Here is a 26,965-nt window from a genome sequence, read left to right as displayed (position 1 = left end):
TATATTTGAATTAGAAATTATGTGTATGGAAAAGTCAAATGTACTGACTTCATGTTGAACCTGAGGAGGTATAAAACACAGGAAGTTACAAACAGGAAATAAGTAGGCCTTGTATTAATATAATACTGCAAATAAACACAACAATAGATAAGTTTGCATGCATGTGTGCACGCAGTGTGGGTGTGAGGTTGTGTGTGTGGGTTTGAGACAGAGAGAGAATGTCTGTGAGAGAGAGAGCTACAGAGAGAGAGACACACAGAGAGAGCGAGAGAATGAAGGAGGAAGTTTCGTGCACTGTGTGCTGCTGTATGTGTTACAGTATGTTGTCATGGTGATGTTAAACAACTTTCTCACAAACCCAGTAGATTTTTCTGTCACATGACAAGTCATTCCATGACTCCAGAGGACACTGATCTTTACGTATCTCAACACAGTCCTCCTCACCATATTCTAGTCTGCCAGCACCATTATCAGGCTGTGGTTTACGCCAGTACCTACAGGGTTAACAACAGTCAGATATCATGGTTAATACCAGTACCTACAGGGTTAATAACAGTCAGATATCATGGTTAATACCAGTACCTACAGGGTTAACAACAGTCAGATATCATGGTTAATACCAGTACCTACAGGGTTAACCAGTCAGATATCATGGTTAATACCAGTACCCACAGGTTAACAACAGTCAGATATCACTGTGGTCAGTGTTAATTTTTTAATTTTACCTTCATTTTACTAGGCAAGTCAGTTAAGAACAAATTCTTATTTTCAATTACAGCCTAGGAACAGTGGGTTAACTGCCTGTTCAGGGTCAGCTCAGGGATTCGAACTTGCAACCTTTTGGTTACTAGTCCAACGCTAACCCTGCCGTTATTAGAGCAGTAGTGTATTATCTTGGTTGGTCAGTGTTATTATAGCAGTAGTGTATTACCTTGGGTTGGTCAGTGTTATTAGAGCCTTGGGTTGGTCAGTATTATAATATATTATCTTGGGTTGGTCAGTGTTATTATAGTAGTATATTACCTTGTTGTATTTATTAGAGCAGTAGTATATTACCTTGTTGGTCAGTGTTATTAGAGCAGTAATATATTATCTTGGGTTGGTCAGTGTTATTATAGCAGTAATATATTATCTTGGGTTGGTCAGTGTTATTATAGCAGTAGTGTATTACCTTGGGTTTGTCAGTGGGGTGCTGTCCACCCATCTCCAGGTCCCCTCAGTAACAGAGTCAGTCAGACCAATCCAGACTCCCTTGTTGAGGTTGAAGAGAAACTCCTGTTGTTGAGAAAGATACATATATTTGATCATATCTACCCACTGAACACCCATATCTCTCTCTCTCTCTCTCTCTCTCTCTCTCTCTCTCTCTCTCTCTCTCTCTCTCTCTCTCACCTGTTCCTTGTCACTGTTTATGATCACCAGGTCTGCTCCTCTCTCCAGACAGTCCTTTCTGCTCTCATTCCAGGTTTTAGTCTCAGTAGACAGGAAGTACCAACTGGATTCAAACTTCTGCCAGCCTTCAGGACAGGTTTGTTCTTCAAGATGAAAACATGAATTTCCTTCAACTTATCACGATGTACACTTAATGAAAAAATACAGACACATGATAATAATAATAATTTATTACTGTAGGTTTACTCACTGAGATTGGTAAGCCTCCCGCTAAGAAAACTCTGTCAGAATGTAGCTGGTCTCTCTTTTAGTCAGGGTGTTGTAACTGGTCTGAAGCTGGTCTTCTCTTTAGTCAGGGTGTTGTAACTGGTCTGAAGCTGGTCTCTCTCTTTAGTCAGGGTGTTGTAACTGGTCTGAAGCTGGTCTCTCTCTTTAGTCAGGGTGTTGTAACTGGTCTGAAGCTGGTCTCTCTCTTTAGTCAGGGTGTTGTAACTTGTCTGAAGCTGGTCTCTCTCTTTAGTCAGGCTGTTGTAACTGGTCTGAAGCTGGTCTATCTGTGCTGAGTTGTGATGATCAGTGACTCCATCTGTAAAAGGGAAAAGTTCATCAAACATGTAAAACACCATTAATTAGTAAGTATAATTTAGTAGGCTACTTAAGTCTCAGTAAAAACACAGTAAACTTACAGTAGACAGACAGGACTATGATCCCAGCCAGTAGGAGAACACAGAGCAGCCCCAGACACACTGCAGCAACTCCAGAGGGTCTCTTCCACCACTGAACATGTGCTGAATCACAAATTATTAAAGTAAGTGTGTGCGTGTGCGTTTGCATATGGAATCTTACCTGAAGCAACAACTCCATCTCTTGTACTGGACTTGAAGGCTCTTACGTTGGCATATAATTTTCCATCAATGTCTGTGTTCTTCATTGCATCTGGCTCATCGTCATTAAATCCATCTGGGATTTATAGACTCCCTCTGACATAATTAAACTCTTGTGGTGAAACACAGTAACTTCTACTTCTAACCTCAACTCTGTGTCTTGTCCCTGCACTGTCCTGCGTCTGTGTAACTAATGGTAGTGTCACTATTTTTTAAACTGTCAACCACAGTGAAGGGGAAACTGTCAAATCCACACAACATTGGCCACCATGTGACTTGTTCCAGCTTTAGTTTCTAATCAGTGAAAAACACACATTATGTGTGAATTGACAGGGACCCAATATTGGATCTGCTCAAATAAATGGGGATCCTGTTAATTGGCATATAAACTACAAATATCCTGAGTTTACAGCACCACCAGCCTTCAAATGGAGACCATGGAGACTATGGCTTTCACACTGTGAACGGTGGTGTAGGGGGAAGTTGTCCCTAGACGCTGATCTTAGGTCGGTTTTGCATTTCCACCACAAATGGTTAAGGTTAGGTTTGGGGGAAGGAAAGCTGATCCTAGATCTGTGTGATCCTGATCCTAGATCTGCCAAGGAGTGTGAATGGCAACAATGATCATATCAGGGTCTTTGTCCTATCTATGTTGACTGTGAAGATTTAATCAGAATGAAAAATAGAAGTTCTGACAATATCTCCATAGATTCAGTTTGACAGACTTAATAGAATAGAAAGAAGAATGAAAACACTTCACATGTTTTATGACAAGAAGTTCATATCTCCACCCTGTCTTTCAGTACAACATAACATATACATACTGGTTACATCTAATGGCACAACTCTCTCTGCACTGATTCCACTGTTCCACATGACATCTACCAACATGAACTATTATACAACTCTACAGCTCTACTCTATTCCACAGGAGGAGAGAACATCACACAGACCATTAGATACAGGGACAGTCAAAGGTGGCCCTCTGGTGTATGTAGTACTAACTACAGCTACAGCTGAAGTGTTGGTGACAGAGACCTGGGTGGATGAAGTACTAACTATATATATATATATATCCATTTAGCAGACGCTTTTGTCCAAAGCGACTTACAAGTCGGCTGGGGCCACTACTTTTACATATGGGTGGTCCCAGCGGGAATCGAACCCACGACGCTTGGCGTTGCAAGCGCCATGCTCTACCGACTGAGCCACACATACAGGTACAGCTGTAGTGTTGGTGACAGAGACCTGGGTGGATGTAGTACTAACAACAGGTACAGCTGTAGTGTTGGTGACAGAGACCTGGGTGGATGTCGTACTAACTACAGGTACAGCTGTAGTGTTGGTGACAGAAACCTGGGTGGATGTAGTATTAACTACAGGTACAGCTGTAGTGTTGGTGACAGAGACCTGGGTGGATGTCGTACTAACTACAGGTACAGCTGTAGTGTTGGTGACAGAGACCTGGGTGGATGTAGTATTAACTGTACAGCTGTAGTGTTGGTGACAGAGACCTGGGTGGATGTCGTACACAGCTACAGCTGTAGTGTTTGGTGACAGAGACCTGGGTGGATGTCGTTACTAACTACAGGTACAACTGGCGTGACAGAGACCAGTGGATGTAGTGTAGTGTTGGTGACAGAGACCTGGGTGGATGTAGTACTAACAACAGGTACAGCTGTAGTGTTGGTGACAGAGACCTGGGTGGATGTACTAACTACAGGTACAGCTGTAGTGTTGGTGACAGAGACCTGGGTGGATGTAGTACTAACAACAGGTACAGCTGTAGTGTTGGTGACAGAGACCTGGGTGGATGTAGTAATAACTACAGGTACAGCTGTAGTGTTGGTGACAGAGACCTGGGTGGATGTAGTACTAACTACAGGTACAGCTGTAGTGTTGGTGACAGAGACCTGGGTGGATGTAGTACTAACTACAGGTACAGCTGTAGTGTTGGTGACAGAGACCTGGGTGGATGTAGTACTAACTACAGGTACAGCTGTAGTGTTGGTGACAGAGACCTGGGTGGATGTAGTACTAACTACAGGTACAGATGTAGTGTTGGTGACAGAGACCTGGGTGGATGTAGTACTAACTACAGGTACAGCTGTAGTGTTGGTGACAGAGACCTGGGTGGATGTAGTACTAACTACAGGTACAGCTGTAGTGTTGGTGACAGAGACCTGGGTGATGTAGTACTAACTACAGGTACAGCTGTAGTGTTGGTGACAGAGACCTGGGTGGATGTAGTACTAACTACAGGTACAGCTGTAGTGTTGGTGACAGAGACCTGATTGGATGTAGTACTAACTACAGGTACAGCTGTAGTGTTGGTGACAGAGACCTGATTGGATGTAGTCCTAACTACAATAGGATCCTGTGGTAATAATGATGGACTTCGACTTAAGATGCTTTTGGGAAACCGGCCCTGGGTAAACCGGCCCTGGGATGGGGTGGACTGTAGCTCACAACCACTCTAAAACACAGTTGTCTGCACTGTCCACTACCACCAGGACTCTGCAGCTTCTTGATGAACCGGATGTTTTGTGCACAGGTGGTTTTGGTTTTCACTGTAGACCACCCTCTTCCTCTGTAGTGTCACATTGGATGTCAGTACTAACTGGTATCACTCCTGGGGCCCTGACCTCTCCTGTGTAATAAGTGTTGAGGCCCCCTGTTGCCCTGGCACTGTTGTAGGGTGACTAAAACTGGATTGGTGCGCAATTTTTTTCTTATTCTAGCTACAGTGCTTAAAGCAGAGTTTCTCAAACTGACATCTTCGGTTTTGGGTTGGCAGAGAGCTTTGATGATTAGAATCAGCTGTGTAAGTTTGAGGAGCTCCATGCTAATGGTATGTCGGAGGAGACCACTGAGGTACAATAACAGCTGGAGACTGCATCCAAGATGTCCGCCCGTAGTTATCAAGGTAATCATGTTCGCATAATCAGATTCATGGACGTCTATATCCCAGGTGCATCCGGTTTACACAGCCAACATCACATGTGCAGTAACACTAAGTGCACAGGGAATAGTGTTAGCAGCAACATTGTCATTAAGTCATCCAAAAACATGCCAGACATTGGATGAATATAACATGTTTTTTAAAAATCAGCCTCAACAACAAATATTTAAATAATTCAATGGATGTTTTGTGCACAAATATGATGAAATCAGTGTCTTATTTGGAATTTTCTCATTTGGATTCTCAATGTGGCCGTGTTTGGAAAATTGTCTTTCTGGGCCGAGCCTCCGTTAAACTGCAGTACGAAAACTTTCAAAACTATCTCTCTTCCTCTGTAGCTGGCCTCTCTTTAGTCAACTTGTTGTAGCTTGTCTGTAGGTGGTCTCTTTCATTAGTCATGGTGTTATAACTTATCTGTAGCCTGTATCACTCTTCAGTTAAGTTGTTGTAACTGGTCTGTAGCTGTTCTCTCTCCTCAGGCAGGTTGATGTAACTGGTCTATGGCTAATCTCTCACTTCAGTCAGGTTGTTCTAGCTTGTCTGTAGTTGGTCTCTTTCCTCTGTAAAGGTGTTTTTAACTGTCTTGTAGCTGGCCTTTCTGTAGATGTGTCATGGTGCTGATCTCACTGTTCCCCCCAGTGTGTCTGCACTGTTGTAGATATCCACAATCCTCTCCTACATCTCACTTCTGTCAAACCTTATTGGTCATATCTGGATTGGTATAGATGGACTCACACATTTTAAACAATTGTTTTTGTCCTGGCTGGTTATACAGTAACATGTCCTGGCTGGTTATACAGTAACATGTCCTGGCTGGTTATACAGTAACATGTCCTAGCTGGTTATACAGTACCATGTCCTGGCTGGTTATACAGTAACATGTCCTGGCTGGTTATACAGTATCATGCCCTGTCTGGTTGTACAGTAACATGTCCTGGCTGGTTATACAGTATCATGTCCTGTCTGGTTATACAGTAACATGTCCTATCTGGTTGTACAGTAACATGTCCTGGCTGGTTATACAGTAACATTTCCTGTCTGGTTATACAGTTACATGTCCTGGCTGGTTATACAGTTACATGTCCTGGCTGGTTATACAGTAACATATCCTGGCTAGTTATACAGTAACACGATCACCAGAAGTGAATGCACATTTCACATCAGTTCAGATCAGAGCAAATGCATTTCACATTAGAACAGAGCGCAGAGTTGCTAGTGTGCACATTTCTTGATATTCTTTGCTAGTTGATGAGTTATTAGCCCAGTTATTGTAAGGTCTCCTTCCAACTCACACCTTCAAACACATAGATCCCCTGAGTGCAGCTCACTTTCCAGCCCCCTTTCCAGCTCACACTGTCAAACACTTAGATCCCCTGAACACAGTTCACTCTCCAGATCCCAATCTCCTGAATTCTGATCACCTGTTCATACACCTGTATGTCATTTTCACACACTATTTAGTTCAGTTCTTTGCTCCCCATCACTGTGAGGTGTTGTTTATTTTGTGACACTTATTTCGGTGTGCTGGTTTTCCCATGAATTGCTCCTCCCGTGTATGATCGTTTTTGACTATTCCCAGCCTGTACTTTAGCCTATCGGATTTCCTGTTATCTACCTATTGCCTGATCTCCCAAAACTACGTTACTAGCCTTTTCCCTGCCTGTACTGTTGCTGTTTTGAACCCCCTGTGTATGGATTTCCTGTTATCTACCTATTGCCTGATCTCCCGAAACTACATTACTAGCCTTTTCCCTGCCTGTACTGTTGCTGTTTTGAACCCCCTGTGTATGACCTCCGGCCTGCCCCTGGACCCAGCTACCTGCCTCCTCCAGTGGTCCTTTGCAATAAACACCTGCTACACCCTGCGCTTGAAACCAGCTCTCTGTCTCCCCTCGTGTCCATTACAGTTATACATTAGTGTATGTCAGATATGGGAGTTACTGCTTCCTACAAGAGCACACAACTTGTAAGCTACATTTCAAACTGTCTTTGAAAAACCAGTCAGGTAAAAAAGCTTACGTCTTAATTAAAGGGACGATGGTGAATTTTAAGACAGGTTTGAATATGTAAATAAGTCAATAGGCAGAGGGGTAGCCTACATTGTCTGATTCGCTGTCAGGTTAAAATAATTCATTTTATTTTGTGGAGTGGAGTGGTGTCTTGCATAATACAACAATGCCAATTAGTCACCTATTTGGCCCATGGTGTTATAGACCAAATAAAACATTAGTAAGTAGTATGATTAGAACACCATAGTTTTAGTAAGTAGTAGCAAGACAAATGTCAGACACGGCCTATGTGGTTTGTCTTTGAGGCAGGTTGACAAACATAAAATTGTGCAATAATTTTAGGATATATTTTTGCCATTGACCTTTTCTAAATTGAACTGATCAAGGGACAAAGTGGAAGAAAACTATACTTACATAAAAACAATTGCAGAATGTGCATTGTCCTCAGACAATAGCATGGTATTCTTACACTTTTCACTTAATAGCTACGGTATTGGTATCAAACACAAACATATGGAAACCACATGTTTGACTCCGTTCCATGAATTCCATTCCAACCATTACAATGAGCCCATCCTCCTATTTCTCCTCCCACCAGCCACCACTGATGTTAAGACATGAAGGTCTGCATGACTTTGTGCACATACAGTGGGGAGAACAAGTATTTGATACACATGTAGAGATCTGTAATTTATATCATAGGTACACTTCAACTGTGAGAGACGGAATCTAAAACAAAAATCCAGAAAATCACATTGTATGATTTTTAAGTAATTAATTTGCATTTTATTGCATGACATAAGTATTTGATCACCTACCAACCAGTAAGAATTCCGGCTCTCACAGACCTGTTAGTTTTTCTTTAAGAAGCCCCCCTGTTCTCCACTCATTACCTTTATTAACTGCACCTGTTTGAACTCGTTACCTGTATAAAAGACACCTGTCCACACACTTAATCAAACAGACTCCGACCTCTCCACAATGGCCAAGACGAGAGAGCTGTGTAAGGACCTCAGGGATAAAATTGTAGACCTGCACAAGGCTGGGATGGGCTACAGGACAATAGGCAAGCAGCTTGGTGAGAAGGCAACAACTTTTGGCACAATTATTAGAAAATGGAAGAAGTTCAAGATGACGGGCAATCACCCTCGGTCTGGGGCTCCATGCAAGATCTCACCTTGTGGGGCATCAATGATCATGAGGAAAGTGAGGTTCAGCCCAGATCTACACGGCAGGACCTGGTCAATGACCTGAAGAGAGCTGGGACCACAGTCTCAAAGAAAACCAGTAGTAACACACTACGCCGTCATGGATTAAAATCCTGCAGCGCACGCAAGGTCCCTCTGCTCAAGCCTGCGCATGTCCAGGCCCATCTGAAGTTTGCCAATGACCATCTGGATGATTCAGAGGAGGAATGGGACAAGGTCATGTGGTCTGATGAGACAAAAATAGAGCTTTTGGTCTAAACTTCACTCGCCGTGTTTGGAGGAAGAAGAAGGATGAGTACAACCCCAAGAACACCATCCCAACTGTGAAGCATGGAGGTGGAAACATCATTCTTTGGGGATGCTTTTCTGCAAAAGAGACAGGACGACTGCACCTTATTGAGGGGAGGATGGATGGGGCCATGTATCGCGAGATCTTGGCCAACAACCTCCTTCCCTCATTAAGAGCATTGAAGATGGGTCATGGCTGGGTCTTCCAGCATGACAACGACCCGAAACATACAGCCAGGACAGCTAAGGAGTGGCTCCGTGAAAGCATCTCAAGGTCCTGGAGTGGCCTAGCCAGTCTCCAGACCTTAACCCAATAGAAAATCTTCGGAGGGAGCTGAAAGTCCGTATTGCCCAGCGACAGCCCCGAAACGTGAAGGATCTGGAAAAGGTCTGTATGGAGTGGGCCAAAATCACTGCTGCAGTGTGTGCAAACCTGGTCAAGAACTACAGGAAACGTATGATCTCTGTAATTGCAAACAAAGGTTTCTGTACCAAATATTAAGATCTGCTTTTCTGATGTATCACTACTTATGTCATGCAATAAAATGCAAATGAATTAAAATCATACAATGTGATTTTTCTGGATTTTTGTTTTAGATTCCGTCTCTCACAGTTGAAGTGTACCGATGATTAACATGTACAGACCTCTACATGCTTTGTAAGTAGAGAAAACCTGCAAAATTGGCAGTGTATCAAATACTTGTTCTCCCCACTGTATGTGGTGCTTCAGTGTGGGAACATGGTTTGTAGTCATGTCTCCTTGTAAAGTCAGATCTCTGATTAGGTTTAAGTAGATTTTATCAGACAGTCTGCAAACACAAGTCCTGAAACTGAACAATACAAAACTACCTCTGTTGCAGTGGTGACCCATCATTCATAGTTGACCTATTTTTTTGCATGTTATTTTGGCGTTCATTCGTGTTGCATATCAGTTTGCAAACAATGTTAAAAAGAAATCAATGAGTTAACAAAGCTGCATACAAAAATGGTTTGTTGAGTAAGGCAGCTCCAAACTGCAGGTGTTTCAGTCTAGCTCAGAGTTTAATGTGGTGGTCAGGCAGCCAGCGAAATTTTGCTACCAGACAAGGCTCTGCTGATAGCCAGGTGTAGCAGTGGAAAGGTGTTGGGACTGCTGCTGGGACTCTGCTGTTGGGACAGCTTTATGTAGGCCCTAACAATTTGTATGCACCGTTTGTCACAGTTATAGTCCAACTAATGTATTGTTTAGTGTTTTGTTTTGCAGTGGTTTCGCTGGAGTTTGAATTAGATTTTTCCCCACCAAGATTTACATTGCAAAATCACCACTGATGTTGACTATGACGTTACTTTAGCTAATATGGTGACAACGATGTAGGCTGTGTGTACCGGTTATGATATGATTTGCTTGGAAAGTTTTTTTCGGCTGGTCACACACAGCTGATGTGATTTGCATTGAAGTCCACACGCGAAGGGAAATGGTGAGAGGGGGAGAGCGCATAGTTGCGAGAAGGAATACAAAGTGGCTGCTATGAAAGTGAACTGTGTTAACACGTGATCAGGGGTGTATTCATTTCATTCTGAAAAATGTTTCTTAAACGGAAGCAAATACAGTGGGGCAAAAAGTATTTAGTCAGCCACCAATTGTGCAAGTTCTCCCACTTAAAAAGATGAGAGAGGCCTGTAATTTTCATCATAGGTACACTTCAACTCTGACAGACAAAATGAGAGAAAAAAAGCCCCAGACACACTGCAGCAACTAGGAAGGGTCTCTTCACTGAGCTATCAGGCTCTGTGGACACATACAAGAGACTTTTATGTTTTTTGTGTGTGTGTTACCTGTTTGCTGGCCTCCTGGTCCATTATTAGGAGCAGTGTCTGCTGACTGTTCTCTCTTGGTGCTGGTCTCACCGTCTCTCTGGGTGACTGCACTGACATAGATATCCACAATCCTCTCCTTCATCTCACCTCTGTCAAACTTTACCTTCTTGTTCATATCTGGCTCAGCATAGATGACCTTTGACATCTTTAACAATACGTGGGTCTTTCTTTCTATGTGGGTCTACTATACATTAAGTCTCTGCTTCTAGAATTAATGTGGTGGTCTTCCAACATGGCCGCCAGGTGGAGTCGTACGTCAACTGCAAGACCTCTATCCGTTAAGTCTCTGCTTCTCGTGATATCTCTGTCTCTGAGTCATCTGTGTGTCTGTCTGTATGACTGCTGTAGCTGTTAACTCTAGGGAAGTATCATATATATGACACGGGTAGATGTGGCTATGCTAATGCAAAAAATAGAACACGTTGGCATACTTGTGTGCTTGTGAGAGATTGTTATAGTGGTTATTGTTAAACCATTTTCTGCAGAACAATATAAATCATTCCATGTCTCTACATGGTCATCTTGTCCAGAGTATATCTCAACACAGTCCTCCTGCCCAAGGAATGGTACTTGCTATTTGTGATGATGGACAGGACACTATCATACCAGGAAGATATAGATCATAGAGGGGAAGTGGAGAACAAAGACTAGCTGTTAACATATATTAAATATCATATGTAACAGCCCCAAGATAATTCAGGGAGTTTCCAGAACTCCTCCTTCCTTTCACCTTTCTGCAGATTTGGACCCTCTGTTTACTCCCAAATATACATCGACATGTTCAGGAGGTCCAGAACTACAAACATGGGTCACTATAATGTCCAGACAATAGATGTGACACTACAAACTGCTCCAAGTGGATATTGAGGGTGGGAAGGCTTAACCAGAGAGGATGAGATGGCCACATAACTGGCCGCAGCTCTCTTCTCTCTAAATGAATCTGATTGGTTGAGTTTGAGTGACAGCTGGTTGAACCACTGAAAAGATCCACTTCACTTCACTCTTTTGAGACCCATATGGGGGAACAACAATCAAATATGAGCATTTGATATTGTGCTTATATGTAACTTCACAACAAAGACCGACTGTCCAAGGTTATTAGGACACACATAGCAGCCTCAGACACACTGCAGCAACTCCAGAGGGTCTCTTCCACCAATGAAAATGTACTCCATCACAAATGATTAAAGATCTAATATGTTTTACAGTATCATCCACACCAAACAAATGATGGTTTAGTAATACAGGGTAATCTCACCTGTTTAATATATTGTGTGGTGTGTGTGTGTGTGTGTGTTCATGCAACCTTACCTGAAGCAACACCTCCATCACTTCGACTGGGTTTGAAGGCTCCTACATTGCCATATAATTGGTCATCAATGTCTGTGTTTATTTCATCAGGTTTGTTGTCTTCAAATCCATCTGAGTTTTCATAGACTCCCTCTGACATCTTAACACACTTGTGCTCAAATACAGTAACTTCTACTCCTTACTTCAACTCTAATATACGTCTGTAGCTGTGTCTTCTCCCTGCACTGTCCTGCGTATGTGTGACTTTAGGTAGTGAAACTCTTTATCAGTCAACCAAAGTGGGAAATTAACGCAACACTGGCCACCATGTGACTTGCACCAGCATTAGTGACTCCCACCAGTGTTAGTTTGATAATATAATACATGATATGACTCCCACCAGTCTTAGTTTGATAATATAATACATGATGTGACGCCCACCAGTCTTCGTTTGATAATATATAACATGATATGACTCCCACCAGTCTTCGTTTGATAATATACAACATGATATGACTCCCACCAGCCTAAGTTTGATAATATAATATATGATATGACTCCCACCAGCCTTAGTTTGATAATATAATATATGATATGACTCCCACCAGCCTTAGTTTGATAATATAATACATACATGACTCCCACCAGCCTTAGTGTGATAATACAGTGCCTTGCGAAAGTATTCGGACCCCTTGAACTTTGACCTTTTGCCACATTTCAGGCTTCAAACATAAAGATATAAAACTGCATTTATACGGAGACTTGATTACACACAGGTGGATTGTATTTATCATCATTAGTCATTTAGGTCAACATTGGATCATTCAGAGATCCTCACTGAACCTCTGGAGAGAGTTTGCTGCACTGAAAGTAAAGGGGCTGAATAATTTTGCACGCCCAATTTTTCAGTTTTTGATTTGTTAAAAAGTTTGAAATATCCAATAAATGTCGTTCCACTTCATGATTGTGCCCCACTTGTTGTTGATTCTTCACAAAAAATACAGTTTTATATCTTTATGTTTGAAGCCTGAAATGTGGCAAAAGGTCGCAAAGTTCAAGGGGGCCGAATACTTTCGCAAGGCACTGTATACTACATGATATGACTCCCACCATCCTTGATAATATAATACATGATATGACTCCCAACAGACTTAGTTTAATAATGTAATACATGATATGACTCCCACCAGCCTTAGTGTGATAATATACGACATGATATGACTCTAAATCATGCTATATGATGTACAGTATGTGTGAATTCACAGAGTCCCAATTTTGGATGTGCTAAAATAAATGGGGATTCTGTTAATTGACATATACACTACATATATCCTGACTGAGTTTACAGCACCCCCAGCCTTCAAATGGAGGGCACATTATGGATCTCACTCTGTGGCTGGAGGTGTAGGGGAAGTTGCCCCTAAACTCTGATCTTGGGTCAGTTTTGCATTTCCACCACAAATGGTTAAGGTTAGGATCAGGGGAAGGATTGCTGATCATAGATCCTTACCTAGAGGAAACGTCCCCCCAGAGTTTGACTGGCCACCAAATACCATTTACTGTACAGTGCATTCAGAAAGTATTCAGACCCCTTGACTTGTTTCACATTTTGTTACCTTACAGCTTTAGTCTAAAAATTGATTGCATAATTTTTTTCCCCTCATCAATCTACACACCATACCCCATAATGACATCACAATACCCCATAATGACATCACAATACTCCATAATGACAAAACAAAAACAGGTTTTCAGAAATGTTTGCAGGACATATAGAAAAACCTATTGTTGACTTTCAAATAAATCATTAGACATAGGTTTACACTAAAGTAACACTAAGACATGGCTTTGAAATATACTTGAGGCCAAAGAGTAACAAGTATGCTGTCCAACCAGAGAGAGAATAGGAAACTGTGGCTGTCAGAGTGAGATGGGAGGGAGAACAGTAGCAGGGTTAATAGTTTCCTGTATCTGTGAGGTCAGAGTGAGATGGGAGGGAGAACAGTAGCAGGGTTAGTAGTTTCCTGTATCTGTGAGGTCAGAGTGAGATGGGAGGGAGAACAGTAGCAGGGTTAGTAGTTTCCTGTATCTGTGAGGTCAGAGTGAGATGGGAGGGAGAACAGTAGCAGGGTTAGTAGTTTCCTGTATCTGTGAGGTCAGAGTGAGATGGGAGGGAGAACAGTAGCAGGGTTAGTAGTTTCCTGTATCTGTGAGGTCAGAGTGAGATGGGAGGGAGAACAGTAGCAGGGTTAGTAGTTTCCTGTATCTGTGAGGTCAGAGTGAGATGGGGGGGAGAACAGTAACAGGGTTAGTAGTTTCCTGTATCTGTGAGGTCAGAGTGAGATGGGAGGGAGAACAGTAGCAGGGTTAGTAGTTTCCTGTATCTGTGAGGTCAGAGTGAGATGGGAGGGAGAACAGTAGCAGGGTTAGTAGTTTCCTGTATATGTGAAGTCAGAGCTCAGAACTAATCAATCTATCAACTACAATGAGGAGAGAACAGTCTCGTTCAAGACCGACTATATTGTAGTTGAGTTGCACGCATCAACAAATGGGCATCAGAAATACTGTACAACATGATGTTATTAACTGATGTGTTAAACACCAATCCAGACATTGTGAGATCTGGCAGGCGACTTCAATGTAGTCAATCTGGAACGTGGCCAATGTCATGAGTGGGATTGGAGGAGAGAGATGGCGGGACTTGGTAATGAAGGAAGCTTTCAGCAGACATCATGTCAACTAGCAGAGACAACAGAGGTCATAGGGTGGCAGTGAACAGTCATAACATCTACTGTCTATCCACAGGTTAACTGTCATAACATCTACTGTCTATCCACAGGTTAACTGTTATAACATCTACTGTCTATCCACAGGTTAACTGTTATAACATCTAATGTCTATCCACAGATTAACTGTCATAACATCGACTGTCCATCCACAGGTTAACTGTCATAACATCTACTGTCTATCTACAGGTTAACTGTCATAACATCTACTGTCTATCCACAGATTAACTGTCATAACATCGACTGTCTATCCACAGGTTAACTATCATAACATCTACTGTCTATCCACAGGTTAACTGTTATAACATCTACTGTCTATCCACAGGTTAACTGTTATAACATCTACTGTCTATCCACAGATTAACTGTCATACCATCTACTGTCTATCCACAGGTTAACTGTCATAACATCTACTGTCTATCCACAGATTAACTGTCATAACATCTACTGTCTATCCACAGGTTAACTGTCATAACATCTACTGTCTATCCACAGGTTAACTGTCATAACATCTACTGTCTATCCACAGGTTAACTGTCATAACATCTACTGTCTATCCACAGGTTAACTGTCATAACATCGACTGTCCATCCACAGATTAACTGTCATAACATCTACTGTCTATCCACAGGTTAACTGTCATAACATCAGGTTAACTGTCATAACATCTACTGTCTATCCACAGGTTAACTGTCATAACATCTACTGTCTATCCACAGGTTAACTGTCATAACATCTACTGTCTATCCACAGGTTAACTGTCATATCATCTGCTTTCTACCCACAGGTTAACTGTATTAACATCAACAGTCTTTGAGGACAATACAGTGCCAATGACACGGCCTGCAAAGGAAACATGCGGTCTCTCCTTCACTGCAGCCAAGGTGAGTAAAACATTTAAACGTGTTAACCCTCGCAAGGCTGCAGGCCCAGACGGCATCCCCAGCCGCGCCCTCAGAGCATGCGCAGACCAGCTGGCTGGTGTGTTTACGGACATATTCAATCAATCCCTATACCAGTCTGCTGTTCCCACATGCTTCAAGAGGGCCACCATTGTTCCTGTTCCCAAGAAAGCTAAGGTAACTGAGCTAAACGACTACCGCCCCGTAGCACTCACTTCCGTCATCATGAAGTACTTTGAGAGACTAGTCAAGGACCATATCACCTCCACCCTACCTGACACCCTAGACCCACTCCAATTTGCTTACCGCCCAAATAGGTCCACAGACGATGCAATCTCAACCACACTGCACACTGCCCTAACCCATCTGGACAAGAGGAATACCTATGTGAGAATGCTGTTCATCGACTACAGCTCGGCATTCAACACCATAGTACCCTCCAAGCTCGATGACGAGCTCGTCATCAAGCTCGAGACCCTTGGTCTCGAACCCGCCCTGTGCAACTGGGTACTGGACTTCATCTCAACATCTCCTCCCGCTGATCCTCAACACTGGGGCCCCACAAGGGTGCGTTCTGAGCCCTCTCCTGTACTCCCTGTTCACCCACGACTGCGTGGCTACGCACGCCTCCAACTCAATCATCAAGTTTGCGGACGACACAACAGTGGTAGGCTTGATTACAAACAACGACGAGACGGCCTACAGGGAGGAGGTGAGGGCCCTCGGAGTGTGGTGTCAGGAAAATAACCTCACACTCAACGTCAACAAAACTAAGGAGATGATTGTGGACTTCAGGAAACAGCAGAGGGAACACCCCCCTATCCACATCGATGGAACAGTAGTGGAGAGAGTAGCAAGTTTTAAGTTCCTCAGCATACACATCACAGACAAACTGAATTGGTCCACTCACACAGACAGCATCGTGAAGAAGGCGCAGCAGCGCCTCTTCAACCTCAGGAGGCTGAAGAAATTCGGCTTGTCACCAAAAGCACTCACAAACTTCTACAGATGCACAATCGAGAGCATCCTGGCGGGCTGTATCACCGCCTGGTACGGCAACTGCTCCGCCCTCAACCGTAAGGCTCTCCAGAGGGTAGTGAGGTCTGCACAACGCATCACCGGGGGCAAACTACCTGCCCTCCAGGACACCTACACCACCCGATGTTACAGGAAGGCCATAAAGATCATCAAGGACATCAACCACCCGAGCCACTGCCTGTTCACCCCGCTATCATCCAGAAGGCGAGGTCAGTACAGGTGCATCAAAGCTGGGACCGAGAGACTGAAAAACAGCTTCTATCTCAAGGCCATCAGACTGTTAAACAGCCACCACTAACATTGAGTGGCTGCTGCCAACACACTGACACTGACTCAACTCCAGCCACTTTAATAATGGGAATTGATGAGAAATGATGTAAATATATCACTAGCCACTTTAAACAATGCTACCTTATATAATGTTACTTACCCTACATTATTCATCTCATATGCATACGTATATACTGTACTCTATATCATCGACTGCATCCTTATGTAATACATGTATCACTAGCCACTTTAACTATGCCACTTTGTTTACATACTCATCTCATATGTATATACTGTACTCGATACCATCTACTGTATCTTGCCTATGCTGCTCTGTACCATCACTCATTCATATATCCTTATGTACATATTCTTTATCCCCTTACACTGTGTATAAGACAGTAGTTTAGGAATTGTTAGTTAGATTACTTGTTGGTTATTACTGCATTGTCGGAACTAGAAGCACAAGCATTTCGCTACACTCGCATTAACACCTGCTAACCATGTGTATGTGACAAATAAAATTTGATTTGATTTGATTTGATTTGACATGCGCACACACACACACACACACACACACACACACACACACACACAAATAAGAGGGTGAAAACCAAACATAACCACACACACACACAGTTTCTCACAGCTGTTTGATGATATCAAGTCTACCAATCCATTCTTAAAGATGCTAACTTATAAATGCCTCATCAGCTTAATTCAACAGTTGTACCCCATTGGAACACAAAATTTAAGATTTAGTTTTTAATTGTTTGTAAACAACATTATTGTAAATAAACTGTATGTAAACCTCAAAACACGGATAAAACTACAATGTTGATGGATGATCCGTTGATGCATCCATAGCTCTGTCTATGAATTTAACAGTGGTTACATTTCTCCAGCACCATTCCTCAGACTTTTACAAAATCAGTGGTGGGGTGACCGCTATGTTTAGGTTGAACAGCAGATTGCCTTCACAATAACACTGAATAGTCTTAAAACATACGATCGTCAGGGCGTGACACGCGTCATGCGTTGCAACAATTTTGGCAGATCATTTTAGAAAGAAAGGGTCCAGATTGTCTAGTCCGGTGATTTGTAGAGGTCCATATTTTGTAGCTCTTTCAGAACATCAGCTGACTGGATTTGGGAGAAGGAGAAATGGGGAATGCTTGGGCGAGTTGCTGTGGGGGGTGCAGTGCTATTGACCGGGGTAGGGTTAGCCAGGTGGAAAGCATGGCCAGCCGTAGAAAAATGCATGTTGAAATACTCAATTGTAGTGGATTTATCTGTAGTGACAGTGTTTCCTATCCTCAGTGCAGTGGGCAGCTGGGAGGAGGTGTTCTTATTCTCCATGGACTTTACAGTGTCCCAGAACTTTTTTGAGTTTGTGTTGCAGGAGGCAAATTTCTGCTTGAAAAAGCTAGCCTTGGCTTTTCTAACTGCCTGTGTATTGGTTTCTAGCTTCCCTGAAAAGTTGCATCTCACTGGGGCTGTTTGATGCTAATGCAGAACACCATAGGATGTTTTTGTGTTGGTTAAGGGCAGTCAGGTCTGGAGAGAACCTAGGGCTATATCTATTCCTGGTTCTACATTTCTTGAATAAGGCATGCTTATTTAAGATGGTGAGGAAGGCATTTAAAAAAAAATCAGGCATCCTCTACTGACGGGATGAGATCAATACCCTTCTAGGATACCCCGGCCAGGTCGATTAGAAAGGCATGCTCGCTGAAGTGTTTCAGGGAGCGTTTGACAGTGTTGAGTGGGGGCCGTTTGACCGCTGAACCATTACAGATGCAGGCAATGAGGCAGTGATCGCTGAGATCTTGGTTGAAAACAGCAGAGGTGTATTTAGAGGGCAAGTTGGTTAGGATGATATCTATGAGGGTGCCCGTGTTTACGGCTTTGGGGTGGTACCTGGTAGGTTCATTGATAATTTGTGTGAGATTGAGTGCATCAAGCTTAGATTGTAGGATGGCCGGGGTGTTAAGCATGTTCCAGTTTAGGTCGCCTAGCAGCACGAGCTCTGAAGATAGATGGGGGGCAATCAGTTCACAAATGGTGTCCAGAGCACAGCTGGGGGCAGAGGGTGGTCTATAGCAGGGGGCAACAGTGAGAGACTTGTTTTTAGAGAGGTGGCTTTTTAAAAGTAGAAGTTGAAATTGTTTGGGTACAGACCTGGATAGTAGGACAGCACTCTGCAGGCTCTCTTTGCAGTAGATTGCAACACTGCCCCCTTTGGCCATTCTATCTTGTTTGAAAATGTTGTAGTTTGGATGGAGATTGCAGAATTTTTGGTGGTCTTCCTAAGCCAGGATTCAGACATGGCTAGATCATCCGGGTTGGCAGAGTGTGCTAAAGCAGTGTTTTACTCAAACTTAGGGAGGAGGCTTCTAATGTTAACATGCATGGGGATCAATCCGAATGGCAAAATAGATATAGTTATAGTGACCCAAGTAAAATTGTCCAATAGACCTATTCAGATAGCAGCCGACAAGACAGCTAACGATTAGCGGGCCGCAGATGGGCGTTCAGGAACAGTCACGGCGGAGGGGCCAGTGGGATAACTCCCTCGGGCAGATAACGTTGGTAGTCCAGTCGTGAAGGCTCGGTGGGCCACCGCATCGGCAGTAAAACGGGTCCGGATAGGAGATTGTAGCCCAGGGGTGGCTGATGGAACTCTTCAGCTGGCTAGCTCCGGAATAATTAATGTTTGCTCCGGAATCGACGTAAGCCAATAGTCACACAGATAACAGCTAGCTAGCTGCAAGATCCAGGTGTAAATGTCCAGAGTTTCCGGTTGAAATCCGGTGATATGGAGAGAAAAATAGGTCCGGTATGATCTGGTCTGAGTCGCGTTGTACAAAACTGGTGATAGCTTTTCAAGCTAAAGGAGAGCTGATGGCCACCAACTGTGGTTAGCTGAATGCTAACGTTAGCCAGTAAACTGGCTAGCTTCTGGTTAGCTTCTGGCTAGCTTCTGGTTAGCTTCTCGAAAGCTTCTGGTTAGCTTCTGGCTATCTTCTGGCCAGTTTCTGGTTAGCTTCTGGCTTGCTTCTATTGTTAATTTCAGATTTGAGGTAAATACATTTTTATTTTTTTAAATTGGTGAGGCGGGTTGCAGGAGAGTGTTTTGAAGTTGATTTTTTGGAAAAGAAAATATATAAAAGATATGCGAAGAAAGATGCATATATGTATATAAAGTTGAGTAGTAATCCATCTTAACTAATCTTAACTAACTGTATGATTACCTTTCTAACTGACTCCTAATGGTAATGTCTACTGTATGATTACCTTTCTGACTGTCTCCTAATGATAATATCTACTGTTTGATTACCTTTCTAACTGTCTCCTAATGTTAATATCTACTCTGTGATTACCTCAGAATTTTTGTTGGTCTTCCTAAGCCAGGATTCAGACATAGCTAGATCATCTGGGTTGGCAGAGGGTGCTAAAGCAGTGTTTTACTCAAACTTAGGGAGGAGGCTTCTAATGTTAACATGCATGAAACCAAGGCTATTACGGTTACAGAAGTCATCAAAAGAGAGCACCTGGGGAATAGGAGTGGAGCTAGGCACTGCAGGGCCTGGATTCCCCTCTACATCACCAGAGGAACAGAGGAGGAGTACGATAAGGTTACGGCTAAAAGCTATGAGAATTGGTCGTCGAGAACGTCTGGAACAGAGAGTAAAAGGAGGTTTCTGGGGGCGATAAAATAGCTTCAAGGTATAATGTACAGACAAAGTGTCACGACTCCGACCGAAGGACACTCCCCTTCCCGTTCGGGTGGCGCTCGGCGGTCGTCGTCGCCGGCCTACTAGCTGCCACTGATTATTTCCTCCCCCTCCTTATGTGTTTATTGAGTGCACCTGTTTTGAGTTAGGTAGTTAGTAGTAAGGCTTTATTAGTCAGCCGGCCCGCCTGGTTCCTTGTGTGGGATTAATTAATGTGACCGTCTGTTTGGTGTACTTGTGTGCACGTCTATGGGTTTTGTGTTTTCCCATTTTGTGGGTTTTTTCTGGACAGTTTAAGTCCCCCTGTTTGGGGCATTTGTTTGTTCATTACGCCCTGTGTTTTTGTGGGGGTTGGCTTATGTTTGCCGTTTCTCTGTGCATTAAAATAGCACTCCCCTGAACCCTCTGCTTCCTGCGCCTGACTCCTCACCCACTACACTCAGACCGTTACACAAAGGCATGGCAGGATGTGAATAGAGTGGAGGTAAACCTAGGTATTGAGTGATGATGAGAGAGATATTATCTCTAGAAACATAATTGAAACCCGGTGATGTCTTCGCATGTGTGGGTGGTGGAACTAAAAGGTTGGAGAAGGTATAATGAGCAGGACTAGAGGCTCTACAGTGAAATAAGCTAATAAACACCAGAACCAGAACAGCAATGGACAAGGCATATTGACATTAAGGAGAGGCATGCTTAGTCGATTGATTGTAAGGGTCCAGTGAGTAGTGAGGTTGGTTGGGGTCAAGGCGATTCAGACAGCTAGCTAGGCCATCGGTAGCAAGCTAGCATAGGATGGAGGTCTGTTTTTAGCCACCTCATGCATTCCGTCGGTATGATTAGTGGGGTTCCGTGTGGTAGAGGGGATCAATCCAATTGGCAAAATAGATATAGTTATAGTGACCCAAGAAAAATTGTCCAATAGACCTATTCAGATAGCAGCCGATAAGACAGCTAACGATTAGCGGGCCGCAGATGGGTGTTCAGGAACCGTTGCGACGGAGGGGCCAGTTGGATAACTCCCTCGGGCAGATAACGTCGGTAGTCCAGTCGTGAAGGCTCGGTGGGGCTCCGCATCGGCAGTAAAACGGGTCCAGATAGGTGATTGTAGCCCAGGGGTGGCTGATGGAACTCTTCAGCTGGCTTGCTCCGGAATAATTGATGTTTGCTCCGGAATCGACGAAAGCCAATAGTCACACAGATAGCAGCTAGCTAGCTGCAAGATCCAGGTGTAAATGTCCAGAGTTTTCGGTTGAAATCCGGGGATATGGAGAGAAAAATAGGTCCGGTATGATCTGGTCTGAGTTGCGTTGTACAAAACTGGCGATAGCTTTTCAAGCTAAAGGAGAGCTGATGGCCACCACTATGGTTATGCTGAATGCTAACGTTAGCCAGTAAACTGGCCAGTTTCTGGTTAGCTTCTGGCTTGCTTCTATTGTGAATTTCAGATTTGAGGTAAATACATGTTTATTTTTAATTGGTGAGGCGGGTTGCAGGAGAGTGTTTTGAAGTTGATTTTTTTTTAAAGAAAATATATAAAAGATATGCGAAGAAAGATGCAAATATATATATATACAGTTGAGTAGTAATCCATCTTAACTAATCTTAACTAACTGTATGATTACCTTTCTAACTGACTCCTTATGGTAATATATACTGTATGGTTACCTTTCTGACTGACTCCTAATGGTAATATCTACTGTATGATTACCTTTCTGACTGACTCCTAATGGTAATATCTACTGTATGATTACCTTTCTAACTGTCTCCTAATGGTAATATCTACTGTATGATTACCTTTCTACCTGACTCCTAATGGTAATATCTACTGTATGATTACCGTTCTAACTGACTCCTAATGGTAATATCTACTGTATGATTACCTTTCTAACTGACTCCTAATGGTAATATCTATTGTATGATTCTAACTGTACTGACTTGTAGTCAAATCAAATCAACATTTATTTGTCACATACACATGGTTAGCAGATGTTAATGCGAGCATAGCGAAATGCTTGTTCTTCTAGTTCCGACAATGCAGTAATAACCAACGAGTAATCTAGCCTAACAATTCCAAAACTACTACCTTATACACACAAGTGTAAAGGGATAAAGAATATGTACATAAAGATATATAAGTGAATGATGGTACAGAACAGCATAGGCAAGATGCAGTAGATGGTATCGAGTACAGTATATACATATGAGATGAGTAATATAGGGTATGTAAACAAAGTGGCATAGTTTAAAGTGGCTAGTGATACCTGTATTGCATAAAGATGCAGTAGATGATATAGAGTACAGTATATACATATACATATGAGATGAGTAATGTAGGGTATGTAAACATTATATTAAGTAGCATTGTTTAAAGTGGCTAGTGATATATTTTTACATCAATTTCCATCAATTTCTGTTATTAAAGTGACTGGAGTTGAGTCAGTGTGTTGGCAGCAGCCACTCAATGTTAGTGGTGGCTGTTTAACAGTCTGATGGCCTTGAAATAGAAGCTGTTTTTCAGTCTCTCGGTCCTTGCTTTGATGCTCCTGTACTGACCTCACCTTCTGGATGATAGCGAGGTGAACAGTCAGTGGCTCGGGTGGTTGTTGTCCTTGATGATCTTTATGGCCTTCCTGTGACATCGGGTGGTGTTGATGTCCTGGAGGGCAGGTAGTTTGCCCTCGGTGACGCATTGTGCAGACCTCACTACCCTCTGGAGAGCCTTACGGTTGTGGGCGGAGCAGTTGCCGTACCAGGCGGTGATACAGCCTGACAGGATGCTCTCGATTGTGCATCTGTAGAAGTTTGTGAGGGCTTTTGGTGACAAGCCAAATTTCTTCAGCCTCCTGAGGTTGAAGAGGCGCTGCTGAGCCTTCTTCACGACGCTGTCTGTGTGGGTGGACCAATTCAGTTTGTCTGTGATGTGTATGCCGAGGAACTTAAAACTTACTACCATCTCCACTACTGTCCCGTTGATGTGGATAGGGGGGTGCTCCCTCTGCTGTTTCCTGAAGTCCACAATCATGTCCTTTGTTTTGTTGACGTTGAGTGTGAGGTTATTTTCCTGACACCACATTCCGAAGGCCCTCACCTCCTCCCTGTAGGCCGTCTCGTTGTTGTTGGTAATCAAGCCTACCACTGTAGTGTCGTCCACAAACTTGATGATTGAGTTGGAGGTGTGCATGGCTACGCAGTCGTGGGTGAACAGGGAGTACAGGAGAGGGCTCAGAACACACCCTTGTGGGGCTCCAGTGTTGACGATCAGCGGGGTGGAGATGTTGTTACCTACCCTCACCACCTGGGGGCGGCCCGTCAGGAAGTCCAGTACCCAGTTGCACAGGGCGGGGTCGAGACCCAGGGTCTCGAGCTTGATGACGAGTTTGGAGGGTACTATGGGGTTAAAATGCTGAGCTGTTGTCGATGAACAGCATTCTCACGTAGGTATTCCTCTTGTCCAGATGGGTTAGGGCAGTGTGCAGTGTGGTAGAGATTGCGGCGTCTGTGGACCTATTTGGGCTGTAAGCAAATTGGAGTGGGTCTAGGGTGTCAAGTAGGGTGGAGGTGATATGGTACTTGACTAGTCTCTCAAAGCACTTCATGAAGACGGAAGTGGTGGTCGTTTAGCTCAGTTACCTTAGCTTTCTTGGGAACAGGAACAATGGTGGCCTTCTTGAAGGATGTGGGAACAGAAGACTGGGATAAGGATTGATTGAATATGTCCGTAAACACACAAGCCAGCTGGTCTGCGCATGCTCTGAGGACGCGGCTGGGGATGCTGTCTGGGCCTGCGGCCTTGCGAGGGTTAACACGTTTAAATCTTTTACTCACGTTGGCTGCAGTGAAGGAGAGTCCGCAGGTTTTGGTTGTGGGCCGTGTCATTGGCACTGTATTGTCCTCAAAGCAGGCAAAAAGTGATTTAGTCTGTCTGGGAGCAAGACATCCTGGTCCGCGACGGGGCTGGTTTTCTTTTTGTAATCCGTGATTGACTGTAGACCTCTGATCTCTGCTCTCTGTCTGTGGTCCTATACAGTTGCTAGAATGTTTTAAGTATCCAATCAAAATCAGACTGGAAGTTATACTTTGCAAGGCCTGTATGTGTCATTGTTCATAAGGAAGTCACGTTATGTTTTGTGCTCCGTGGCCAGCCACCAATGGCCCTATAGGGGCCTTCTTTACTGTCTGTTCTCTATCTATACTGACATCAGTGTGAAGAGTTATTCAGAAGTGTGTGTATGTGTTGTGTCTTTGTGTATGTTTTCTTGTGTGTGTGGATGCTTGTGTGCTCATGTACGTGCCTCTTAGATCTACCCTCTGTTGTGTTCAGGTCACACTATTTTATTGATCCAATCACATCCAATCAGGAAGCTAGTTCTCCTGCTGGGACATTGTTTCCTTGTTAGTTGACTTTCAGAGCCTTGAAAAGACAGTGTTAGAATATGGCAAATCACATGACATGTTCCTAATGAAAACAATTAATACAAGCTTTTTACAGAGTAAAGTCCCACTGGGCAGAGACAATGTCAATGTCAATTCCACGTTGGTTCAGCGTAATTTTATTGAAATGATATTGATACAATGTTGATTCAACTAATGTGTACCCAGTAAGGTATGTTTTCACACTCCTTTTATTAAATCTTAAACTAACTATTCTTATTTTCTTTCTGCCTTTTTCTTAATCTTCTTCTTCATCTCAGTTTGTGTTTCTTCAATTCCTCACCTACTATCAACCCTATTGGGAGAGAAGGTCCAAGGTCCCTCCCCTAGGATTGTATTCTCCAGTGTGTTTTGAGACAGTCTGTAATACCATTATTTCACCTCCTTGGTGAGTTCATCTCTCATTTTAACCACGAGGTGGAATCATCACTTAACCATTCAGGACCTTATCCAACTGAAGGGTTAAAGTTGATTTTGTGGGTCTTCTAAAGACCCCCACCATTGATTATGTTGTTACTTATTTGCTTTCGTGCCATTGTACTTTTGCTCACTGTATAGCTGAGTATTAAACCTCTGTCTGTGTCGAGCTCTCTGCCAAAACCCACCGCCCAGCGTCTGTGAGGAAAGGTGAGAAAAGGTACTGTGGGTGATAGCGAGACAGAGAGAGACAGTGTCTGTTCTTCTCTAAAACAAGGGCAGATTTGCATACTGCTGAGACAGGTTCTGAGAAACCTTGTGTTAAGAATAACTTTAGCTGCACATGCAGGTTTTGACATAGGAGATCGCACCATAAGGTCTGATCTCGGGTATAAAAGATGCCGTCTTTCTTTTGTTCGGGGCAGAACTCAGGAGAGACATCAGTTGCATGTCTGATGTTTGATCTTTGACTTCTGTCTACGGCTGTATTCTAATGAAAATATCTCTATTTTATATATGCACATTTTAAGTATTCCTTATCTGTTAAGTAAATGACGGAGCCCAGAAGAGTGTAACCAACACAACCATTAACATAATAACTATGGGAAATAATAGCGAAAGGGGAGAGAGACTCTTCTCTCTCACCTCTCACCTCCCTCTCTCTCTCTCTCTCTCTCTCTCTCTCTCTCTCTCTCTCTCTCCTTTCTCACCTCTCACCTCCCTCTCTCTGTCTCTCTCTCTCTCTCTCCTTTCTCACCTCTCACCTCCCTCTCTCTCTCTCAACTCTCTCTCTCTTCTCTATCACCTCCCTGCCTCCCTCCCTATCACCTGTTCCTCTCTGCTGTTTATGATCACCAGGATTGCTGCTCTCTTCAGACAGGTTTTCTTCCTAGTGGAGTGGAAGTACAAACTGTAGTCAAGGTTTCCCCATCCCTTTTGAAAATGCTGCTCAGTTGTAGAGCAAAGGTGTACACATCGAGAAACATAGCCAGTATCTTCATACTCATTGATATATAATATAACCCATTGATATATATTTACTGTTTATTTTACTTATAATTTATCACAGATTATATCTCACAAAAAGCTTTGCCTGAATATGGCCTTTCTCTTTAGTCAGGATGTTGTAGCTGGTCTGTAACTGGTCTCTCTCTTGTCAGGTTGTTGTATCTGGTCTGTAACTGGTCTCTCTCTAGTCAGGTTGTTGTATCTGGTCTGTAACTGGTCTCTCTCTTTAGTCAAGTTGTAGTATCTGGTCTGTAACTGGTCTCTCTCTTCCGTCAGGTTGTTTTATCCGGTCTGTAGCTGGTCTCTCTCTTCAGTCAGGTTGTTGTATCTGGTCTGTAGCTGGTCTCTCTCTTCAGTCAGGTTGTTGTATCTGGTCTGTAACTGGTCTCTCTCTTCAGTCAGGTTGTTGTATCTGGTCTGTAGCTGGTCTCTTTCTGCAGTTGTGTTAGTATTATAAAGGGAAAAACTCTGGTTGTTCCTTTT

General features: G+C 43.2%; 1 pseudogene; it reads right to left on the bottom strand.

The window, feature by feature from the left end:
* Positions 1-271: 271 nt before the first annotated feature.
* The window catches only part of LOC135536962 (C-type lectin domain family 4 member M-like), a 38,849-nt pseudogene continuing 12,155 nt past the window's right edge, over positions 272-26,965 (bottom strand).

The sequence above is a fragment of the Oncorhynchus masou genome, unplaced genomic scaffold (assembly GCF_036934945.1).
Source record: "Oncorhynchus masou masou isolate Uvic2021 unplaced genomic scaffold, UVic_Omas_1.1 unplaced_scaffold_688, whole genome shotgun sequence".
NCBI lineage: Eukaryota > Metazoa > Chordata > Actinopteri > Salmoniformes > Salmonidae > Oncorhynchus > Oncorhynchus masou.
This window is presented reverse-complemented; position numbering and strand designations above follow the sequence as displayed.